This window comes from Sciurus vulgaris, assembly GCF_902686455.1.
Source record: "Sciurus vulgaris genome assembly, chromosome: 17".
Lineage (NCBI taxonomy): Eukaryota > Metazoa > Chordata > Mammalia > Rodentia > Sciuridae > Sciurus > Sciurus vulgaris.
This window is the reverse complement of record NC_136478.1, coordinates 73,123,156-73,146,336: the sequence shown is the minus strand read 5'-3', so window position 1 is coordinate 73,146,336 and position 23,181 is coordinate 73,123,156. Positions and strand designations below refer to the sequence as shown.

General features: G+C 44.6%; 1 long non-coding RNA gene across 4 annotated transcripts; it reads right to left on the bottom strand.

The window, feature by feature from the left end:
* Positions 1–12,560: 12,560 nt before the first annotated feature.
* Positions 12,561–20,851, bottom strand: LOC306647938. 4 transcript variants are annotated; one of them, XR_013760216.1, is made up of 4 exons: positions 20,533–20,844; positions 19,382–19,561; positions 18,363–18,488; positions 12,561–13,134 (listed from the first exon to the last, which is right to left on the bottom strand). It is a non-coding gene; the product is annotated as an uncharacterized lncRNA (long non-coding RNA). The 4 variants fall into 4 exon arrangements; XR_013760215.1 differs by having other exon boundaries at positions 18,363–19,561; positions 20,533–20,851; XR_013760217.1 differs by lacking the exon at positions 19,382–19,561 and having other exon boundaries at positions 20,533–20,808.
* Positions 20,852–23,181: the final 2,330 nt, after the last annotated feature.

Genomic DNA, 23,181 nt, shown 5'->3' with positions numbered 1-23,181 from the left:
ATGAATCAAATTCCCTCTAGAAGAAATCTACAAGGACTTGAGAGACTCCTAAACAGCAGGCCACTATCTATAAAGGAAATCTAAAACGGAAAATTTGAGACATGCTCTTAAAAACCATGCTCATAAAAACCAGATGGGGTACATCACTAGCAAATGGGAGGGAGCCCTTACCTTCCAGCTTCTCCATGCGGAGAAAAGGGTGTGGGCCACACACTTTTTACAGTTGATACTCCAGGGACTGGCTACTAACTTGCCAGGTGGATGCCTCAAGATTTCATCACACTGCTCAAATAATGCCCAATTTAAAACTTGCAATATGTGTGTAACTGTGGACGCTGAAACCATGAGATGTATAGCAAAAATTATATTGCTTCCAAAAATAAGTTACAAAAAGATCAATTTCCATCTTGGATGCTGTTTCCTATTTATGTGAATTAGCCAGTTGTCTTCTTTTCACCTACCTATGGAAACAGCTGGCAGGAAACTTTCGCAGAGTTCTTGCCGTCAAGGATCTAACTCAATCGCACATAACTTTGGACGGTGCAAAATACAAGGCCCAGGGCGCTGCCACTGGGAGCCGGAGCGAAGGAGGTGTGGAACCCTTAAGTACAAGCCCTTATGAATGCGTGTTCCAGACAAACAAGAAGGTTGACGTCTTGCGTCCCACAATCGGAACCTCCCTCTCAGCGACGGCGCAGTTAAGTGAGATGAGGTCTTCCAAACGACACTGAGGCGGGCTCCCCCACTCCATACCGACTACATTTGCTCTGTTCAGGAAAGCAGTCCCTGCAACACACTCCAGTCAACGTGACTGATGGTGAAGAAACAGTATAGTCTCCCTCTGCGGAGCCGGAAGCCCTGTCCCTGCAGGAAACGCCCCTTTCCCACGTCTCCCTTTGCTTGGTGCTTGAGGAAGCACAATGGGATGGGTTTCGAAGTAAAGTAGTTCCTGGGGTTTAGGCGTCCACAGGCATGCATCTGTTGCGTTCCCCTTAGCAACGGCCAGGCGGCACTGCTGTGACAAATTTTATGAGGAAATAAAAGTTTCCGAGCTCCAACTACAGGGGTAGAGTTTTGCTTCCTAAAAGAAGTGTTTAAATTTCCGTAGCCATGGAGCGGCACAGAAGACACTTTCCCTGGCCTTCCTACCTGTGTTGCCCTGGACAAGCTACTTCACATATCGGAGAAGTGAGGACAGAGATTGATTATGAAAAAAATAACACTTTGCTCTTGGGAATAGCACTAGTAAACATTTCTTTAATTTGTTGTTTACAAAGTCGTGGTTCCTGTACGGGCAAAGTGGGGAGGGCCTTTAGCCTCCTTGGGAGGCTGAGGCGGGAGAATCACTTGAGTCCAAGAATTGGAGGGCACTGGACAATTTAGTGACACACGCTTCTCAAAATACACAAACTAAAAGAGAGAAGGAAATTGTAGTACCCAGACAGCTCTCCCAGGACTTCGGACCTGGATAGAAATGCAGGTATTTTTAACCCATTGGGACCTACTAACTCAGAAACTCTGGGGACGGGACTATGAGTTCCAACTCCTACCCTGTCCCTTTCACCAGTTCAGCTGTCTTAGTCTTCCTGCCCCCACCCTTGCACCACTGCAAGTAGTTTTCCTGTCTTTGGTCAGGAAGATCTGAACAAGTAAACCCAGTTGTGCCAGTCCTTTATTTAAATTCACCTTTCTTTTCTGTAACAGCCAGAAAGTTTGCCATGGCCTCCATGACTTTTCCCACATTGGGAAAATGATGAGTCTCTCATCTCCCACATTTTATGGCTTCCTCCTTCATTTTCCAACCAGATCCCTTTTTTTCTCTGAAATTTACTCCCAAGGGAAATTTGCTACAGACTCCTCTAGTATCTTCAGTTAGCAGCTTTTTTGTCCTTTGTTCTCAACTTCAATGTCATAGCTGGATGCTTTTGTGCAAATATGGCATTCTTCCTCACTTCAGCCCACAAAATACAATTAATTTCTACTGCTCTAGTTCCCACCACACTGAGGTCCAGGATTGACCTGGAATTCTGTCTTCCTTGCCACCCAGTTCATCGGCACTTCCCTTGTTTCAATGAGTACTTCTATATTCCACCAATAAATCCACAGCCTTTAATTTGCCAAATATTGAGGGCCATCTTGGACAAGATGGCGCCTGGCAGCAAGCCAATGGGCACTACTGGCTGCAAAAATGAGGGAGTACCCAAAAAGACTGTTTGCTGTTACTAGTTCCTTGGAGACTTATGACGTGTTAATGCCAGGCTCAAGGATTGGCTATCTAATATCCTGCCGCGTGTGGACAGCTCATGATTTATATAGTATTATGCTGGCATTCCCATGCATGCTCTCCTGAGAGAAAACTTTGCTATAATTGGCTGATAGCTAGGAGCCTGGGGGAGGAGAGAGGGAGAGAGAAGAAGAAGAAAGATAATGAGAAGGCAGGAGACAGAGAAACAGGGAGGACGCAATAAATCTCGTCAAACTAAAGAGTAGTAGTGTCTCCTTTCTCCGCGCCAGTTCCGCTGGACGGAACACCAAAGGTGGGTACCATCACATGTAACTAAAGAACACTGAGGACTGCAGCTTTCCTCATGCATGATGGGCATTTGCTGAACTGTACCGTAAGGTTTTGGGTCAATTAGTGATAATTAGGAATAATGATAACAGGAATGCATTTGATAATAAGTACAAAAGTCTCCCCTTATACAGTGGAAATAGGTTCCAAGACCCTCAGTAGATGTGTCACTAATTTTTTTTCATGAAACCTCGTTCTTCTTTCTGTTTGAAATTGTAGAACCAATAACAAGATGAGGCACTGATTGATCAGTGAAGGATGCTTTATTCTTGGTCAATAGGAAAAGCAAGGGAAAGTTTCACAGTCCAGCTTCTACCTATTGTGGAGTAGGATAGAAGGAATAGGAAATAGGTAGAAAGGGGAAATAAATTAAGGTCAAGGAAAAAGTATTTACATTCTATGTGCTTTTCCAGGCCTGTCACTCCCTAAGCTAGTCTCTTTCCCAGGTCTGTTACTATCAAATTTCTGGGAAATCTGTAAATCTACTTGTGTACTGTACTAATTCCCAAAAAAATAATGAGAGAGATGATATATTGAGAAACCTATAATTTAGAGAACTCTCCAGTGCTATCCACTGATCAGATAATGAAGACAACATCAGCCTAAGGATAATCTTAAGATAATCAGATATCATTCCTGCATACCCACACCTCACCAAGTTTCCTTTAAAAAAGCCAGAAACTGTAAAACTGCACTTGAGATGGCCTGAACTCTTCCTTGAACGAATCTACTTTCCTAAATAAATGTCTATGCCTCTGAGTGGTGAGTGCTGAAATTCTTTTTTATCATATAAGCCAAGGGTCCCACTGGTGTTGGGGGACACAATTTTAAAAACAGACTGATCACCACTGAGAATTCCAATCTGAGAGTCTTTATTAGTCAGCTGACTGCCTCACACAATGCCAAAAATGGCTATTGGGAGAACAGCACTAACCATGGGGTTGCAGAGTTTTTTTATACCATAAGTCAGTACATCAGTCATAAGTCTGTTGCTACGATTCAACATTACAAACTAACATCATGAGATCACAGGCAAAAGGGGAAGTGCATCAAAATGAACTTACTTGGGTACAAGTTAAAGAATGGTTACTAAAATCTAGAGAATGACTGTTGACATGGTACATTGTCTAAGAAAAATAGGAATCAAAAAGAGAACAATTTTTCATTATACAAGACTTGCCATTTTGCATTGCCAAACATGTCATGCTAAGCAACTGTTGATGGGTTCAGAGGTGGGGTGTTCCAACAGGAGAAGCACTTCCTACATGACATGGAGTCTTGAGGTAAAATGAAGTCTGTTTGGTCACTGCCTATATAGCCTGGTCTATAACATTTCCATGGAGCCAAATATGTCAACCCATCACACTGGTACTTAGTCAAGTTTCCCCTTCTCTCCTGGAACTCCTCAGACCTTTCTTCTGATTCACCTTTTCTCCTGTGGCATCCAGAGGGGACACAGAGCAAAATGGGAATTGTGGGGAGTCTTCCATGTCTTGTGTGGATGAGGGGAAGAGTTTCTGTCAGAGGACAATGGTGCTAGCAGTCAATTAAATACTAATAAAATTGTCTATTCAATATACACAAAAGCCAATACTCTTTTTAAAAGGAAGGGGGTGTGACAGATTGGGCCATACCAGATCTGGCCTCCAACAAGATGGAGGACCCCACCTTCACCTTTATTTATAGTCACATAGCTAGAGGGGCCCAGACCAGGAAAGGCTTCCTCTGTGAGGAACAGGATGGGGTGGAATTTGGGAAGCCATTTGCTTAAGGAATTGGCATATCAGAAGGTGAGCCCCTTCTATATAGGGCCACTTACTCCTGAGCAGTCTGAAACAATCTCTCATGACTGCCAATTCCTGGGAGTTAGTCCTCTGTATCCCATGATTCAGCCAAGCCTGATTCTGCTAAACATGGATGACTCCCCACAAGGAATCATGACACACACCTGTAATTCCACCTTCTCAGGAAGTTGAAGGAGGTTGATCCCAAGTTCAAGGCCAACTTGAGTAAGTTAGCAAGATATTATCTCAAAAAAAAATTTTAGGGGGTGGCTGGGAATGTAGCTCTGTGGTAGAGTACCCCTGGGTTCAATCTTCATGAAAAACAAAGAGGAGGATGGAGGAAGAAAGGATGGGAGGAAGGAAAGAAGGAAGAAAGGAAGGGAGTGAGGGAAAAGGAAATGAAAATTTTGAGTTAGAATTCAGCACTCAGCCTTAACAAACACTCTCATTACTAGATATAAGAAATAGAACTGAAATATTCATGGAGTTTACATAAAAAATACTCTTCACACACTGCTCAATAAGTAAAAACTATTATTGTTCTCATTAGCATTAACATACTTCCACACATATTCTGAGGAAGTCTGTCAGGTATGCCTCTTTACAAGGATTATTGGCAAATATTAAATAAAATAATTCCCTGACTTGGGAACTACACATAGATACTGAGTGAACTCTTAAATAAAGGCACACATGTATACTAATTGATTTTTGTTATTTTTTTTTCCAGTACTGAGGATTGAACCCAGGGGTACACTATCATTGAGCTACACCCCTATCCTTTTTTATTATTTTTTTGAGACAGGCCTCACTACATTGCTTTGTCTGGCCTCAAAGTTGCAGTCCTCCTGCCTCAGTCTCTTGGGTAGCTGGGATTACAGGAATGAAACACTTTTTCATTCCTGGAAATAGAAATACTTTTTCCTGGAAATAGAAAAAAAGCATCTCTATCACACTATTCATGTGAATTTTGAAGCAGACCAAACACTGTAGCTACTATTACTTGTGCACTCAGCTGGCTTTTGTTATTAAACAGCACAATACCACAAATTACCTCCACTGACATTCAACATATACTAGATCAGAGACATAGTAGGGCATCATGAAGTTGCCAATAAGTGCCAACCTGTATTTCTGCACACATTTCTAGTCTTTTTTCAAGAAAAAGCTTGAAGTAAGACTATATGATATCAAAAATTAAAAACTTAATGAACTAACCCTAAAGTCTGTGTTGAAATCCAAGGGAGGTGATCCCAGTTGAAAGGTTTGCAATGATAGAAGGAATGAGAATTCAGGAGAGGCGTGTATCTAAGGATCAAGAATCACTCATTATCTGTACAAAACAGGAACAGTAACTCCTTCTTCAGTAGAATTACTGTGTCAATACCAGTTCTCAATAAAATCCTCTATATTGCCCAAGAGCAAGGCAAAGTTATTAGTAATATGAGCTCTGATGTGTTAAAGCCTTGCATTATAAATTTTGGCTTACAGACTAGTGAATATATTTCAAACTAAAAGAAAAATAAGAATATATAAATAACATATTTAAAAAGACAGTAGCAAGAAACAGAACTGAAACGAAGGAGAAAATAAGAGGTATTTAAGAAAGAATATATTAGCTATTACATGAATATGGGAATAAGTACTGAAATTTGTTTTTTCTTTTGCAGTATTGGGTCAAGATCAATAATAGACAATCCCCAAAAGCTTTTTAAGGTGTGCTTCAAAATTAAGCCACAAAATATTAAATAACCCATATATAAAAGAATCAAAAATAGTTGAGGAATGTTCTCTTTGCAACATAATGCTTTCCCTAATGCCGATTTGATAGGTCTTTTATAAGTAGTATTCTTACAAATTAGGAGCAGTGGGGGTCCACCCTTATATTTGCATCTGCACCTGGGTTTTTCACCTAACCTCTCTGCACTTTCATTTCTGTATCATTTCACAGAAGGGGGTCTCCCTGGTCCCTGAAAGTGCTCAAGTTCTATTACTCAATATATATTTTTGTTGTTTTAAAATTATGGGATTCAATTTGAAGGGTTGCATAGGATAAACCCTAAATGATGTCATCTGCATAATTTTCATAAGGTGCCATTAAGGAAGTCTAAAGGAATACCATTTCATGTACTTACTGTAAATGAACCCTGATAATTAGAAAGGTATACATTCATTTAAAAATTTCTGAAAATAATACAGTAGTTTTTCCTGGAAATAGAAAAAAAGCATCTCTATCGCAGTATTCATGTGAATTTTGAAGCAGACCAAACACTGTAGCTACTATTACTTGTGCACATTTAAGTTACCAAACTAAGAATAAGTAAGAAAATAAGTAAATTATGGAGCACACTATCCTTTTCACTGTTGGATGGAATTTCCAATACAGTGAACTCATATGGGGCATGCAAATCTTTTTCCATTTTTTAATGAAGAGGTGAGTTCATGAGAATTATTTTTCTTTTCATACATGTTTATCGATGAGATTAGTGGACACATATTCAGTATACAGATTGATAACTCCCTATATATTTCCCATGTAATCTCAGGCAATGCAAAAGAACGAACATTCCCAATAGCTTTCCAGACACACACTTGCTTTCCGTCTGTTCATACTGCATACATGATCAACATTCTGTACTTTATCAGCATATGAGGTCCACCTAGTGATGACCTTATTGAAAGTTTCACTGTATATACTTTGTGTCTGACACATCACTACAGATTTTTTAGGACTATACCTTTTTGCTAAGGAATCCACTTCTATGCCTGCCATGATTCCAGGTTCTGGATGCCTTGCTCTGGATTTTTTTGGTCACACTGTCATTACTCCAGACCTCAACAGAACCCCTAGACTCACGAAGCCTCCAACCCAGCCCTACTATTACTGGCAAATACCAAAGCCAACATGTTGGAGGATTTTTCAGAGAACATGATGACTGTTTTCACAAGACAAAACTACCATTTTGTTATGAGTCAGATAGCATTCCCAAACCACAGACAGGTTGGGGTCTACACAGGCTTCAATTCCTTTTTCCTGTAAAATTAATTCATCTTGTTGCATTAAAGCAGTTTTAGGCACTAGGTTCTCATTCAATGACTCACAATTAAGCATATTACAGTTAACTGTCATTTGAATTGTTTCCAGTTTTTGGTTATTGTTCTAAACCTTTGCAAACAAGTATTTTGGCTTATGAAAGCACTCAAATCTAAAGGGTATGCCCACAGTGCTGCCCTCTCTGAATGTAAGTACACCTAACAAATTCTTTGGATTGATCACCCTACTGCTTTCTGCTTCATTCTTGGGAATCATAACCGGCCAAATCTCAGGACTTGCTGGGGGGGAACTCTTGTGGGGAATCCCGTCACATTCTGGTGCACCTCCTGCTAGTTTGGCAAAACAATGCACATGACTTTAAATATAAAAATTTTCAACAAAATACTAACAAATGGTTGCACACGTGCATGTGAAATTAGTGCATATGCGCGTGCATGTGTAGGTACACATGTATGCACGTTCTCCCCCCCCCCCCACTGCAGCCTGGCATTTATTGCAGGGATGCAAAGCAGGTTCAACATTGAAAACTCAATCAAAGCAATTCATCATTATCAATAGGTTACAGGAGAAAAATCATATAATTATAATATGCATAATAAACTCTAAGCAACTTAGAAAGGAAACTATGTACATTCAATAAAGAACATGTAATAAAAACCTATGAGCTGGGTGCAATTGCATATGCCTGTAATCCTAGCAACTTCTAAGGCAGGAGCCTCACAAGTTCAAGGTCAGCCTCAGCAACACAGCAAGGCCTTAAGCAACTTGGTAGACCCTGTCTCAAGAAAAAAAAAAAAAAAGGTTGGGTATAAGCTAGGTGGTAAAGCACCTCTAGGTACACATCTCACTACACACACACACCAAAAAGAAAAAAAAAAAAAAAACTACAGCTATTTGTTTAATGGTCAACATTGAATGTTTTCCCCAATATAAAAATATCATTTTTTACCATTTTATTCAACACCATACAGTAGATATAGGTAGTAAAGAAGAGAGGAAAAGGAAATGAAGGGATATAGATCAGGAAATTGGTTCTCTATTTATTAATAACACTATACTTTATTAACAAAATCCTGAGAAATCTATCAAAATATACAGTTAGACTTAATAAGTGAGATCACCAAAGTCAAAACTTACAAGGTCAATATGTAAAAATTAATTATATTTCCCTCTAACAGCCAAGATCATGTGCAACCTCAATTTCAAGTCTGGAGTGGTCAGTACCTGCAGAGACTGTAGGTTGAGGAAGGACTGCTTCATCTCAGGAGTTTGAGGCCAGTCTGGACAACAAAGAAAGACCAAAACAAAGACACACAATTGGACACAGTGGCACACACCTGTAATCCCAGTGACCCAGGTAGCTGAGGCAAGAGGATCTTCAAGGTCAGCCTCAGCAACTTAGTGAGACCTTGTGTCAAAATAAATGGATTGAGGATATAGCTTAGTGGTAAAGTGCCCTTGAATTCAATCCCCAGCACCCCAAAACCAAATAAATAAAATCTTCAATATCACATAAAATGGTCCAATAAAATAATCTGCAAAAAATCTATAACAAAATATGTCCATTACTTACAAGCCAAAAATTACAAAACATGAAATAAATGAAGATCTACATAAACAGAGACATCATATTCATGAACTAGAAGACTCAACATAGTAAAAGAAGATAGTATGGTGGCAAGTTTTGGCCTCTGCCAATAACAGAGAACTAGATTGATAAAATAGAGAACCCAGAAAGAGACCAACATGAAGAAACCCAAATGTTATTTGACTAAGACACAAAAGCAATTCAATATAGGTAGCACAGTATTTAGGGGAAAAAATGGTGCTGGAACACTGAAGTCATAGGCAACAGCAGCAAAAACTCAACCTAAACCTTAGTATAAAACCAACAGTATGGACCAGGGATTCAAACATAAAAGGTAAAGAGTAAAAGTGTTAAAAGAAAATATGAGAGCCATGTGCTGGAGCACATGCCTATAATCCCAGCAACTCCAGAAGCTGAGGCAGGAGGATTCCAAGTACAAAGCCAACTTCAGCAGCTTAAGGAGACCCCAAGTAACTTAGTGAGACCCTGTCTCAAAAAATAAAAAGGGAGCTCAGTGGAAAAGTGACACTGGAAAGGAGGGAGGGAAGGAGGGGGGAAGAAAGGAAGGGAGGGAAGGAGGGAGGGGGAGAGAGGAAGGAAGGAGGTAGTGAAGGAGGGAGGGGTTAGAAAGGAAGGAGGGAAGAAATGAAGAGAAGGAGTGAGGGGAGAGAGAGGAAGGAAGGGAGGAAGGGAGGATGGGAAGAGGGAAGGAGGGAGGGAGGGGAAGGAAGGAGGGAAGGGGAGTGATGGAGGGAGGGAGAGAGGAAGGAGGGAAGGAAGGAGAGAGGAAAGGAGGAAGAGAGGGTGGGCGGGATGGAGGGAGGAAGGAAGGAAAAAGGGAAGGGAAGGGAAAAGAAAAGGAAGTATATGCAGGACTTACAACTTGGTAAAGAGTTCTGAAATAAGATGTGAAAGCGACAAAGAACTGCCATCACAATAAAGACACAGATTAACACAACACAAAACGATACCCCCTACAATGCGAATGTGAAGTTACATGTGGTCACCTCAAAGGCTTGGCAGGGAGTTCAAAGTAAACACACTATTATTATTATTTTTTTTTTTTCTTTTTGCGGTGCTGGGGATCGAACCCAGGGCCTTGTGCTTGTGAGGCAAGCACTCTACCAACTGAGCTATATCCCCAGCCCTATTATTTTTATCTTTCTGTACAACATGCTTTTTAATGTAAGGTAATACTACTACAAGTAGATAAAATACAAGGCTCTGAGAGGAATCAGCCAATAGGGACTAAGCTCCTGATGAAAAAGGCAACTCACACATAACTGCAGACTCACCTGTTGACATTACAGACACTTCACAGTGAATCTTCAATCTTTTAAAACATTGAATATGAGATTCCTACTTTGTTATTTTTCTTCAGAGTTTATCCTGCTCCTTTAACCTAGTTTAGCTTTGCATTTTTGTTTTGGTGTTAATTTGACCTCTAGAAAATTGCTGAGGGGTACGTGGAGAAGCCTAAGGAAGGGAGAGAAGTGAGAAAACTAAATCTGAGGAAGACCTGGGACCTAACTGAGTTTACTGTGTTAGGAACACTACCTTCTCCTCCCACAGAAAAACAGAGACTACAGAGACTAGGACCAGGAAAGTATCGGAGTGGGTAGGTGAAGGCACAAGAAAATAGTTGTTTAAAAAGAATCAACTTTGTGCAGTGAAGGTGAAGATGTGCAGTTGTGTGTTCAGCCTCATCGCCGTAGAGAGGAGCCCTTCACCACATGACCTCTGGTCTCCCAGCAGACTGCTCCTGCTCCTCAGACAGAGGCAATGTTAGTGGATGAAGGCAGCTTTCCAGGTCTTCCACCCTCACAGTCTAACTGTCCTGACGCTGGACAGCAGTGAGTGTGCACACAGAATAGGGCTCTTTCATTTCTGAAACAAAACTCCCCTTTTCCCAAGTATAATCATAAAAGAATGGCAAACTGCTTGTCAAAGTGTGAACAAAGGTGTTCCTGCATTTCCTCCTCTTTTATCTCCTCCTGGTAGTGTTTTTGTCTGTTTCTGAGGACTGAACAACAGGACCTTGCACATGTAGAGCTGAGTTACACCCTGAGCCCTACCCTCCTCCTTTAAAAAATATACCTGAAGTGCTGGGCATATGGCTCAGTTGGTAGAGTGCTTGCCTTGCACGCAGAAGGCCCTGGGTTCAATCCCCAGCAACACACACACACACACACACACACACACACACACACACACACACACAAAAGCATGGATATAATTTTGGGCTGGGGAGATAGCTCAGCTGTTAGAGTGCTTGCCTGGCAATCACAGGCCCTAAAAAAAAAAAAAAAATATATATATATATATATATATATATATATATGTATATATATATGATAACATTTTAACTTAAACAAAGAAGAAAGATGTGGCTGAAGGTTTTTCTAAGAGCAAATAAGAGCTTCCTCTCTCATGGAAGAATTCCCACATGTAGAAGTCTCTAGGCTGGGTCCATTTTAAACAAGACTCTTCAGATGCAAATGATGATTTATAATTTTTTTTCATAGAGATGGCACTAAAGGAGTTTCTCTTGGCACGAATGGCCAGAGGCTGGGTTAGAAGTTGCCTTTGACCACTGATTTTCTTCACTGATTACATTTAAAAGTCTTCTTAACATGAGTCCTGAGATGTTGACTAAGCTTTCCCACTTGATAGGCGGCCCCTCCTCTGCCATGCTGACAGGGTTCCTCCCAGTGTGCATCCTTTGGTGCTGAGTGAGGGATGAGCTGTGGCTGAAGGCCTTTCCACACTCACTGCACTCATAGGGCTTCTCTCCAGTGTGAATGATGGAGTGTCGGGTGAGGTTTGTGCTCCAACATAAAGATTTCCCACGCTCCATACATTCATAGGGCTTCTTCCCACTGTGAATCTGCTGGTGCCTTGTAAGGTGTGACCATCTGTTAAAGGCCTTCCCACACTCTATGCACTCATAAGGCTTCCCTCCAGTGTGGACGCTGAAGTGGCGAATGAGAGGTTTTCCCACATTCTTTGCATTCATAGGGTTTTTCTCCAGTGTGGGCCCTTTTAGGAAAGATGAAAGTGGAGTAGTGGGTGAAGGCCTTCCCACGTTCACTGCACATGTAAGCCTTCTCCCGACTGTGGATGCGCTGGTGCTGCTTGAGGTGAGACCTGCAGCTGAAGGCCTTCCCACACTCCGTGCACATGAGCTGTTTGAGGTGAGACCTGCAGCTGAAGGCCTTCCCACACTCCGTGCACATGAAGGGCTTTTCCCCAGTGTGGACGACGTGGTGCTGAATGAGGTCAGCACTTTCACAGTGAGTCTTCCCACACTCACTGCACTCAAAGGGTCGCACTCCAGTGTGTCTGCTGGTGCCACTTGAGGTATGACTCTTGGCTGAAGGCCTTTCCACATTCCGTGCACACATAGGGTTTCTCCCCAGTGTGGATGATGTAGGGTCGAATGAAACCTGGCCTATTGTGGATGGCTTTGCCAGTCTTTGCACACAAAAGGTTTTTCCAGTGTGGCTCCTGTTATGCAAGACAAAAGTGGAGTGGTGGGTGAAGACTTTCCACATTCACCACACTTATAAGGCTTTTCCCCACTGTGGATGCGCTGGTGCCATATTTGGTGAGACCTGTGGTTGAAGGCCTTCCCACACTCCAAGCACTCATAGGCCTCTCCCCCATGTGGATCTGGAGGAGATGAGTGGTCTTGCTGAAGGCCTTCCCACACTCTGTGCACTCATAGGATTTCACTCCAGAGTGGATTCACTCATGTTGAATGAGAAGAAAATTCTTGTTAAACACTTTCCCACATTCCTTGCATTTGTAGGGATTTTCCCCTGTATGCAACAAGGGACCTGCACCTGGTTCACCTGAGTCACAGACATACATAGCATCATCTAGAGAGACATGGATAGTCCTTGAACACAAATTCCTACACAACCATGCCCAGAGATCATGCGCTCAGGAAGCTTCCCTATTGCTGGTCTCTGAAGCCCTGCCTGCATTTCAGATGTCCTAACCTGACCCCTGAGCTGCCCCAACTGGGAGTTCTCCAAGGCCCTCTGCATCAGTTGTTCCTTGTGTAAGGTCCACTCCAGCCAGGCCAGGCAAGCAGGGATGGGCTCTGTGGTTTTAGGTTTTGTGTTGCTACCTGCAGGAAATACAATGATCAAAAGGGCTTGTTAGTGATGGTGACATTAAAGAAATCAACAACTCGGTAAGAACAAGGAGATGGGAACAGTGGCTCTGTGCCTGGTATGGAGATCCCTGGAATCCACATTTGCAAGGTCTCTGTGTTCCCTGGATTCTTGAAACTTTTTTACTTTCCATAAAAAATCACACCGTTTTTTGCTAGAAAATGAGAAAATCTCACCTGTTACTTTGGCACATTATACTAGTTTGAAATGCCTCAGGAGCTGCGGATATAGCTCAGTCGCACAGGGCCCTGGATTCAATCCCCAACACTGCCAAAAAAAAAGAAAGAAAAGAAATGCTTTGGCAATGCAGAAAGTCAATATTGTTTCAACCAACATCTTCAATTCTACAACATTCATTTACAAAGAAATAATGTCCAACACAGGAGTCTTGAGACTTTTAAAGGAAAACTCAGATGTGGCTAGAACAGGGGACCCTTGATCCACATTAAGACGGGGGAACTCAGTGGCAGAGTGCTTACGTAGCAAGTGTGCAGCCTGGGTTCCATCCCCTGCACCACAAATAACCAAACAAAGATGGGTGTGGGGGAAGGGGCATTGGCGACACAGTCAAAGGGGCCTGGGCAAGTGGCCATGACCCAGTGGGGAAGCCAATCACCACACAACAGCTCCAGGGCCTTCAACAGCCCAGATGTGGGGCACAGATGCCAAATGTCACCTCAGTCTCTACCAAACAGGAAGACTGAGAAGAGCAGGGAACCTTCTAGTGTGATATTTGGAGGGTGGGAGGGTGGAGGCAGGGAAAGACGGAATGCAGAGGACATCAAAGGGCCTCATTTCCTCAAGTTCAGAAGGAAACATCATATATTATCACTATGCACAATTCAGGAGGCTGAAGCAGGAGGATTGCAGGTTCAAAGCCAGCCTGGGAAATTTGGCAAAACCTTGTCTCAGAAAATAAAAAGGGCTGGGAGTGTGGCTCAGCTCAGTGGTAAAGTACCCCTGGGTTCAGTCCATATTACCAAAGTATATATGTGTCTGCATGCATGTACTTGTGTGTACAAAATCAATATTCATGTGCACTAGCAGCATGTAAGCAGTGCTAATAGCTTACTCTTATTGAGCCACTCACTGCAGTCAGGCACACTGTGTTCCACACAGGATCGATCACATCCTCAACACAACGACATACAAACCATCATTCCCATCACTGCCTAGGAGCGAGGGTGGTGCCCTAAGATGCTCAGCACACCACATGTTCTTTCCTTCTCACACAGTCCCATGCACACAAGTGTGTCCAGATGTCTTGTCAGTGAAATATAAGGAAAGTCATGTGCATGGAAGAAGGTGTGATATCTTCTCTTCCTCATCTCCCCTCTGCCAAATGGAGCATGCCAGGGACACATTGACCCCTTGTGATGTGAACAGAAGGCACCTGGGTCCATGAATAACTGCAGTACAGAGTCCCTGGGGTGAGAAAATAGTTTTTATATTCTGAACCAGGGAGATCTAAGTACACTTGCTAGTGCAGCTAGATCTAGCACAGCTGAAATCAGAAAGGTACAATGAGGTCTTGCAACAACCCCAGTTCACAAGGCTGTCTGTTAAAGCTACTTGTTGAGTCCAAGCAGTTGGAGCCAAGCAAATGACTTACAGACTGTGTCTGCTGAGTCCCCAGGAGCTGTGTGGCATGAGTGGCTGAGGCTAGGGGGCAGAGGAAACCACAGGTTAAAAGGCCCAAATTCCCAGAGAGGCCACACAAACATACATACACACACACACACACACAAAGCCAGAATTGGGGACAGGTAGTTCGTGTAGAAATAGGGAATCAGTCAAACTGAGGATATAAAGGCCAGGAAAGTCATCTGCCTCTGGAAGTTGGAGACTGCCCCTGGGAGAATGGAATGTCAAAGATCTCTGGAGCCCATTGATTACCAAATTTACCTGCCTTTATCAAGGAGTGCAAGCAAGGAGATGCTAATTAATGCCCCCCCCCCCCCCCCCCGCCCTTACCTGCCTGAATCACCTTGGCCCTCCCCCTGCCCACGGCTTCTCACTTTATGCAAAACCAGGCCTAGTCACTAGGCAGGAAGGAGAGATAAGGGGGGGAAAGAGAACTGGAGAACAAAAGATACCTTAACCGATAAAAGTTGTAGGGTGCGCTCATTTCTGGGGACTTTAGAACATCAGTCATGGCCCCTTCTCCCTCCCGGGAGAAGTCTGTATTATTACCCTTAAATAAAATCTGCTTAATATGCTTGCCTTGGCATGCTTCTCTAGTGTTCCAACTTCAACATTAGAGGGAGCAAAACTCGTCACCGGTAAAGGGCGGTATCACACACACAAATCCGATTCCCTCAAGGTTCAGAGGCAGTGTCACCTCCAAGTCTGCCAGCGGCCACAACCCCAGCCTTCCACCTGTTGGCACCCACTTGGACAGGAGCCTTGGGAAAGTTCCCTCTTCACCTTCTGTAATTCCTGGCTGTGCTCTATCTGGCAGATCAGTTCTGATATAGACAAAGGACAGCCTGTGCACAAGAACAAAGGAGGACACAGGGACCCCAGTGAGAGGAAAATCTCCACCTAGCCTGTAGTTTCAGGACAGGGGTGAAAATGTAAACTGAAGTTGCTCCCATCAAAGTGAGCAAGATGCTGAACTGCCTTCTGGAAACAAAAGGCACAGTACCACTGCTGGGATGCAATACCACAGACAGGAGAAACAGTTGCAGACAGACTCAATTCTGGCCTCCACCCTACAGGAGCTCAGTCCAGTCAGAAGTGTTTTCCTACAGGTATTTTCTAACCACTCAAAGTCACATGTATTTGACCTATTTGAACCAGTAAGACCTAGGAATGTGTAGTTGCCCCTCAAACCAACTGGAACAAAATCTCTGTGGGTAAGCCTGGGCATCAGACTTAAATACTCCTGGTTGACCATGGTCCGCAAAGATGTAGAAGTGCCTTGATATCCCTTTGGCACATAGCGTTCCCTGATGCTCTGTGGTCTGAGGTGGGCAGCTAACCTACATCAGGGACTGAGGAAGGAGGAAGCTGATATTCCAAGAAGGGCTAAATGACAGGGTCTTCCACTCCTGTTGCCTGTGGCACCCTGAAACTTCTGTGAGGGTATGTGCCCTGGACCAAGCAAAGGAAGGGAGCAAAAGGACAAAAAAAAAAAAAAAAAAAGCAAAAACCAACCAACAAAACCCCAAATAACCAGGTCAGCAATATTAACCCAGGAGCCTTACAAGGTAAGATAATACATTTCTTAAATGACTGAGGTGCTGCTCTGTCACTTTTAGCTAAATACTTATCCGTAAATTGGCTGGGGTTAAAGACACAGGACTCTGGAGGTGCGCAGACCCACAGAAAGGCTCACCAGGAAGATCCTGACCTATAGCTCAGAACTCATCAGTCATCACTAAGACTGGACTCTGATCAAGCAGCCCTTCCTTGAGCTCTCCAATCACACTCCCCATCACCTCATGGCCTTCCAATCTTTCTACCAAAACACTGCTGCACCTGTATCTTGCCACTTCCAGTTAACCCTTAAACTTAAGAGTCTGAGGTCTTCACTCCTAATAGTAAGTAAAAAACTGATATTTACATGGTCGAGTCATATATACCTCTGAGGACTACGCCTAGCAATTTAAATCCACTGTATTTTGTAAATTTTGAATTAAAAATACAAGCATTAAGAAAAAAAGTAACATTTTAAGTATTATGTCTTTTCATTCACAAAGAATGTATATGTCCTCATTGATTCAGTCTTTTTTAGGTGGTAAGCAAAATATTATACTGCTTTCCTATGGGCCTTGCATAAAAAATTTATCCTGGGAATTTCTCACAGCATGCACCTGAAGTATACACTGTGATCAGCAGTGTGCACAGATAAAGAAACTAAGATTCAGGCAGACAGTGACTGCCAGAATCAGGGAAATGATGCCTGGCTGGGCTAAGATGGAAACCTAAGTTGCCTCAAGCATCTGGGCAATTTGTCAACAAAATCATCAAACCTCATTCCTGAGAATGCCAACTTTGCCAGTAAAGAGGATCATCACAAAAATGATGATGCTGATGATGTCAGCAACAGTAGTGAAAGCAGCAGGGGTCACAACTGATAACCCACACAAGGCTGGTTTCACCATGCACTATTGTGAGCCATGTACATTCATGAGAGCTTGTGCAATGCTACACTGGCCCATTCTACCCATGAGATAACTGAGGCATGGAGGTGTTTGGTTACTTTCCCAGAAATACAAAGATCAAGAGCAGCATGGCTAGGCCTAGACTCTGGACCCTGACCCTGGTCTCCCAGTGCTACACTAATGAGCCAGCAAGCACATCTATGTGGAGTCAACAGCCTTATACCAAGTGAGCTGTGGAGGTGAGAAGCAGCCATCATTAGGAAAATTCATTCTTTAGGAACAGGGGACAGTGAAGAGCAGTGTTGGTGACTCCAGACTTCAATATTTCATGAACCACTAAAAAATAAAAAATTGGGAGGGAATTCCACATGGTGATTTGGGTACACACAGACATCTGCAGAAATATCAGCTACTATTATCAATATCACACAGCAGAAATAACTTTTACTACCAAATAATGCAAAGAATGGCATCTCACAGTAAAGGTTTATCTCTTAAAGTGAATGAATTAAAATATAGGAGGGACTCACTATAATGGCCTTGTTTTCCATACTTGACAAGGATGGGAATGCTAGAAGAATTTTAAAAAGAAATGTGAACAGAAAAACAACAATAATAATAAACAATAAGCATATAGAAAGATAGGCAAGGAATGTGTGGGTCTCAGAGACAATCCATGTGACAGAAAAAAAGCCACTGTGCAAAGACAGGGAAAGAGAAGACCCAGAAGCCACAGCACAGCCATGCTTCCTCCCAGGTGCTGTAACAGTCCCCATGGATCCTGGCTGGAAATGCTGCCTTTGGGTTCTGCGAAACACCCGTTTCCTTCCATCACATCCCTCTCCTTTGACTGCAACCAGAGGCAGACTATTTTTCCCCCCAACACTTGCTGAGACCAAGGAGATCAAAATAAAGTGGTGGGAACAAGAAAAAAAAAAAAAAAAAAAAAAGCCTGAAATTGTGGAGAGCAGGGAGGGCAGCTTCTGAGACCTCCTTGACCAGTCAGGCCTTGAGTCAGAGGACAGAGGAGGGAAGCTTCTGGTGGCCCATAGAAGAGAGGGGAGAGGCCTTACCCAGAGAAACCAGAAGCCCGCAGGTCTCCAGCATCACATCCCAGTATAAGGTCCTCTGGGTAAGGTCTAGCTGCTTCACTCCTCCTGAGTGAAGGTCTCAGCCACATCCTTAAAGGTCACAGACACCTGGAAAGTCAAAGAAAGGCAGTAGTATTTGCTGTTGGCCTGTTGGATAGGATTAGTACCTGTCAAGTGAGCACTACAAAATAGTGGAAATCCAAAGTCCCAATCAGCAAATGCCTCCAAAAGGCCTGTTCTTTACTGGGCTCAAGGAGGTAACATTGCCTTGGACACATTACAGCAGCAAAGAGAGAAGTCTCCTAGGCAGAAAGACACTGGGGCTCGAGACAGGGATAGGACAATGCTTTATAGACCGTGAGACACAGAAAGTTAGTGCTCAGGGTTATCAGAGGATTGGAGAAAATTACAGTAAAAACCATGTCAGAGGAGAAACAGCACCCGAGCCTTACTGGTCCCCACTGTGGCCTGCTTTGTATTGGGGACTTTATATGATAAGGTAACTGAAGTCCCCCGCTCAGAAGTCAGATTCTTACAGTTAAAAACAAGCTCTGGAAATCATCACTTGCTCCCTGTGTGACCGTGGAGGCCTTATTTCATCTGTCTGAGCCTCTATTCCCAGATAAATACAACAGTATTTTCTACATCACTGTGAAAATCATACAAATTAAAAATATTTTGAAAGAAACACATAACAGGCCACAGCCCATGAGGTCAACATCATCATCATCTCCATTTCAAACCCAAAGACCTGAGATCCAGAAAGCCCTATAAGCTCACCCCAAGTTTACATGCAGAGGCAGAATCTGGACCCAGGTTCCTCTAGCCTACAGTCTAATCATGCAACCATCACACTCATCTGTTAGTAAAGTTAATCCTGGGTTGATAAGGATGTAAAGAACTCCAGATAAAATTCACTGTCGTATTCATTTCCGCCACCTCTGAAAATAGTTCCACAGACATAGGCAGAAGAGCAGAGAAGAGGAATCACCACCAACCACCTCAAAGATGAATCATCTGCCATTGTGGCTCTTGCCTGGAAGTGGCAGGGCCTGGGACCAGCTCCCTTGGCCTCCTATATTCCTCCTGGTCTTCAAAGATGCCCAGGGAGGATAGATAAGGAGTCATCACTTCCTTTTCCTCCATGAATTTTACCAGCACTCATTGCTGACTCCAGGACGCTAAAGGAATAGTGTACAGTAGACAAAGAAGACATAGCAGGTGGTGGTGGAGAACATAGGCCCTTAACTAGACATGATGTTTGGCCTTGATATGCGGGATGGAATGGCCATCAAAAGGTCAAGCCATCCCTCTCTCCTGCAATGTGTCATCAGGTGGGGGCAGGGAACCACACAGGTCCTCTGTGGAGTCCTTTTAAACCAATACAGCTTTCTTCTGTCCCCACACAGTTCCACCTGCCTGAAATGCCATGTCCCCACTGTGACCAGTGTTACATTTGAGAAGGAAGCATGCCCCCCCCCACCCCCGGCAAAATTTATTTTAGATGTCTACCCCAGCCTCCTAGTCCCTCTGGGTAGAGAACAAGGTACAAACACAGAATCAATTCAGGTCTGGTACTATGGCTCTTCTACAACTACTTATTTCCTCTTTGCTCCCACAACATTCTGGACAAAGTAACCCAGCAAGCTCCTTTAATTTTACCAAAATCCCTACACAAAAATTCCAGAAAGCGAGTGGACCTGGAAGGGCCACTTTAGCCTGAGGACCTTAAGAAAAGGTCTCTCCAAACAAGTTAAGTTTGAGCAGAGACCAGAGAATATTAGAAAGAAGCCCTGCAAAGACAGGGGCAGTGTCCCAGGCAAGACACAGGCAAGGACAAGTGGGGTGTGGCATGGCGGAGGGTTTGCGAGTATCAAGAGCACCGAAAACGGACGGAGACCGGGTCGGGGTGGTGTCCAGGGCGGGTTGGTAGGACCTGTGGCCTCAGTGAGAGGCTGAGGGCGTGGCAGGAGCCCTCGGAAGGAAGCCTCATTCACCCTCAGGCACTGCCAGAGGCCCGCGGTGCTGGAGGACAAGCCACGGCCGCTCGTCGTCAGTCAAAGGCAACAGCAAAGGGACACCGGGGGCCTCCTCGGCTTCCGAACCTCCCCGCTGGCAGAAGAGCGGCAAGGCCGAAACCCCCGCCGCTCACCTGCACGGGATCCCGCAGCGCCGCCGCCGCCCTAGGCAGGGACGACCGGACGACCCGCCCGCCTGCCCGCCGCACCCCGAGCCTCAGTCTCCCCGAGCTCAGCGGGCGGGCGCCCTGGACACCCGGCGGGACTCAGCGTGCCGGGCCCCAAAAGCGGGGGACCCGCGCCACCGTCTCTGTGGGCCGCGCGCCGGGAGATGTCGCAGCGCTGCCGACGGAAGCGGCCTGTCCCGGACCCTCAATGGCCCAGAGCGCGCCGCAGGCCCTCCTGGGTAGCGCGCCGCAGGGCCTCCTGGGTAGCGCGCCGCAGGGCCTCCTGGGTAGCGCGCCGCAGGGCCTCCTGGGTAGCGCGCCGCAGGCCCTCCTGGGTAGCGCGCCGCAGGGCCTCCTGGGTAGCGCGCCTTTCCCCCCGGCCTCCCACCCCCCCAGTCCCTCGGGTGCCGGTCCGCCTCTGGCGCTGCTTAAAAACAAAAAACAAAGAAAAACCGTGGACTTGAGCCGGGGTCCAGACCGTTGGTTATCCGCCCAGCCGGGCCGAGTCTCGGGAGGCCCCGTGCGGCCGCAGAGACGATGCCCGGCGTCTGCGGAGGGAGAGCAGGGGACGGTCAAGCCGACGAAAGGGGTGGGCGGTGTTCCGATGACCCACGGCGGAGTCAGAGCGGAGCGGGCGGTCGCTGCCGGAGAGCGCGCCGAGCGCGCGAGTGCGGGCGCCGCGGGGCCCTGAGGATCCCGGGGCTTCCCGCGCACCCGGTGGCGCACAGGCCCGGGAGACCGCGCACGCAGAGGCGCTTCCTCCGACCCTCAGAGCCGGGAGTGCATCCGAAGGCGGTTGGACCCTCCCAGAAGTGTCAGGCAGTAACAGGTCACGCGGAAGCCGACTCCCTAAAGGCCCACAACCCAGACCCCTGGAATCCTGAGCCTGGGTGTCGGGTTTCTACTTGAACAGCTCCTCCTGGGTATGGACCCGCTTCCATCCATAGTTCTTGATCTTGTCTTGTTTGATGCAGTTGCGCGAAAAAGCTTATTTGCTTTGCTAGACTTATTACTCAGGAGTGGTGAGCCAAATGACATCGGTACAATTGCCAAGACACGCCTTGGTCCTTTGTTGAGGTCCCCCAAGAGGAATGGCGCACACCACAACACGTGGAGCCAGGTGGAAAAGCACCAGAATTGGTCACAAGTGAGGGGAAAGCAAGGGCAAGAGCCTTTGCTGTGCTTTTCCAGCAAGGAATAGGCAAGGCAAGTAAGGCAGCTAAGGTGTAGGGTTGGCTAGTCGATAAAGACCATCCTAGTTCCTTGTCATCTGGCCCCGGGATAGTAATGGCAGGGAGTTGGTGGCTTCATTTGCCAGACCTTGGTGAGCAGGCAGAATAGTAAGAATTTCCATACAGTTATCAAGTCGGTAAGAGCAAGGGGAAAAAGTATAGTCTTGACTGCCAGGTCCGTGCTCTTGACATTGCTCCAAAGGAGTCAAAATAAACTGTGTAACAATTTAGCAAAGACCATTTGTTGTGAAATGGCTAACATAAACAGATTACTGCTTATGACCAAAATTAAAAAAAAAAAAAATTGTGAGCAAATATTGTCTTTGATCCGCAAAACTGAAGCATATCACTGAGCACTGCAGAGGAAACACTGCTAACCACTACAGAGGAAAGGCCATGTGTGGCCAAGTGTGCATGAAAAGTAAGCTGTACATACATTAGACCTCATGTCTCTCTCCTGCTTCGTCCCTGTAGAAGGCTTAGATGGAACCGACTGCTCCCACTCCCTCCAAAAGAGACTCGCAGATCCATAAATGAGTAAGTCTGCAACAAGATGTTCTTTAATCTCAAATTAATGATGCAGGAAGTATTTATGAACCCCATATTCTTTGCTGTACTCAGAGGTTATAACATTCAATAACAGGAATACGGGTTAGATGAGATATTACTGATATCTGCTATGGAAACACACAGCATTTATCTGGGCGTTACATCTTTACAGAAATGAAGCTACATACAGAATATTTGCAAGTCAGACCACTTGAAGACCTATCTGTGTAGATATTGGGCAGAGAAAAGGGTTCTTACCAGACTACCTCTATCCTTTTTCATTTGACCAGTGATTGAACCCAGGGGTGCTTAACCACTGTATTCCATTCCCAGCTTTTTAACTTTGAGTCAGGGCCTTGCTAAGTTGCTGAGGCTGGCTTTGAACTTGCAATCCTCCTGCCTCAGCCTCCCAAGTTGCCCCACAGTGCAGCCTATAAAGACAGCTGTGCTAGCTTCACTAAATCAAATCCTAGTTTAAGAATTGCCACTGATTTTTAAAAAATGGTTTCCAGGTAGAAGGCGTCATCTAAAAGCTACAACTATTTTGTAGAAAATAGTATTTGCTTAATGACAAAGATATTTGAATTTAGCAGTTGAGTCCCGTTTATGCCACTGGGAGATACAACACAGTAGTTTATTCTTTGACTTTCCATGTTTCACACTTGACTGGAGTTTGGGACTTTATTTTTTTGGATTGCACATTATTCCCAGAAAAGAAGAGTGGTTAGCTCCAAGTGCCCTAATTGTTCACGTCAACAACATGGCTTATGTGGAACACCTGCTATCCTTTTGGAGGTCTAGAATCGTAGTATGTCCGGGAAAGCATGTACAGTGC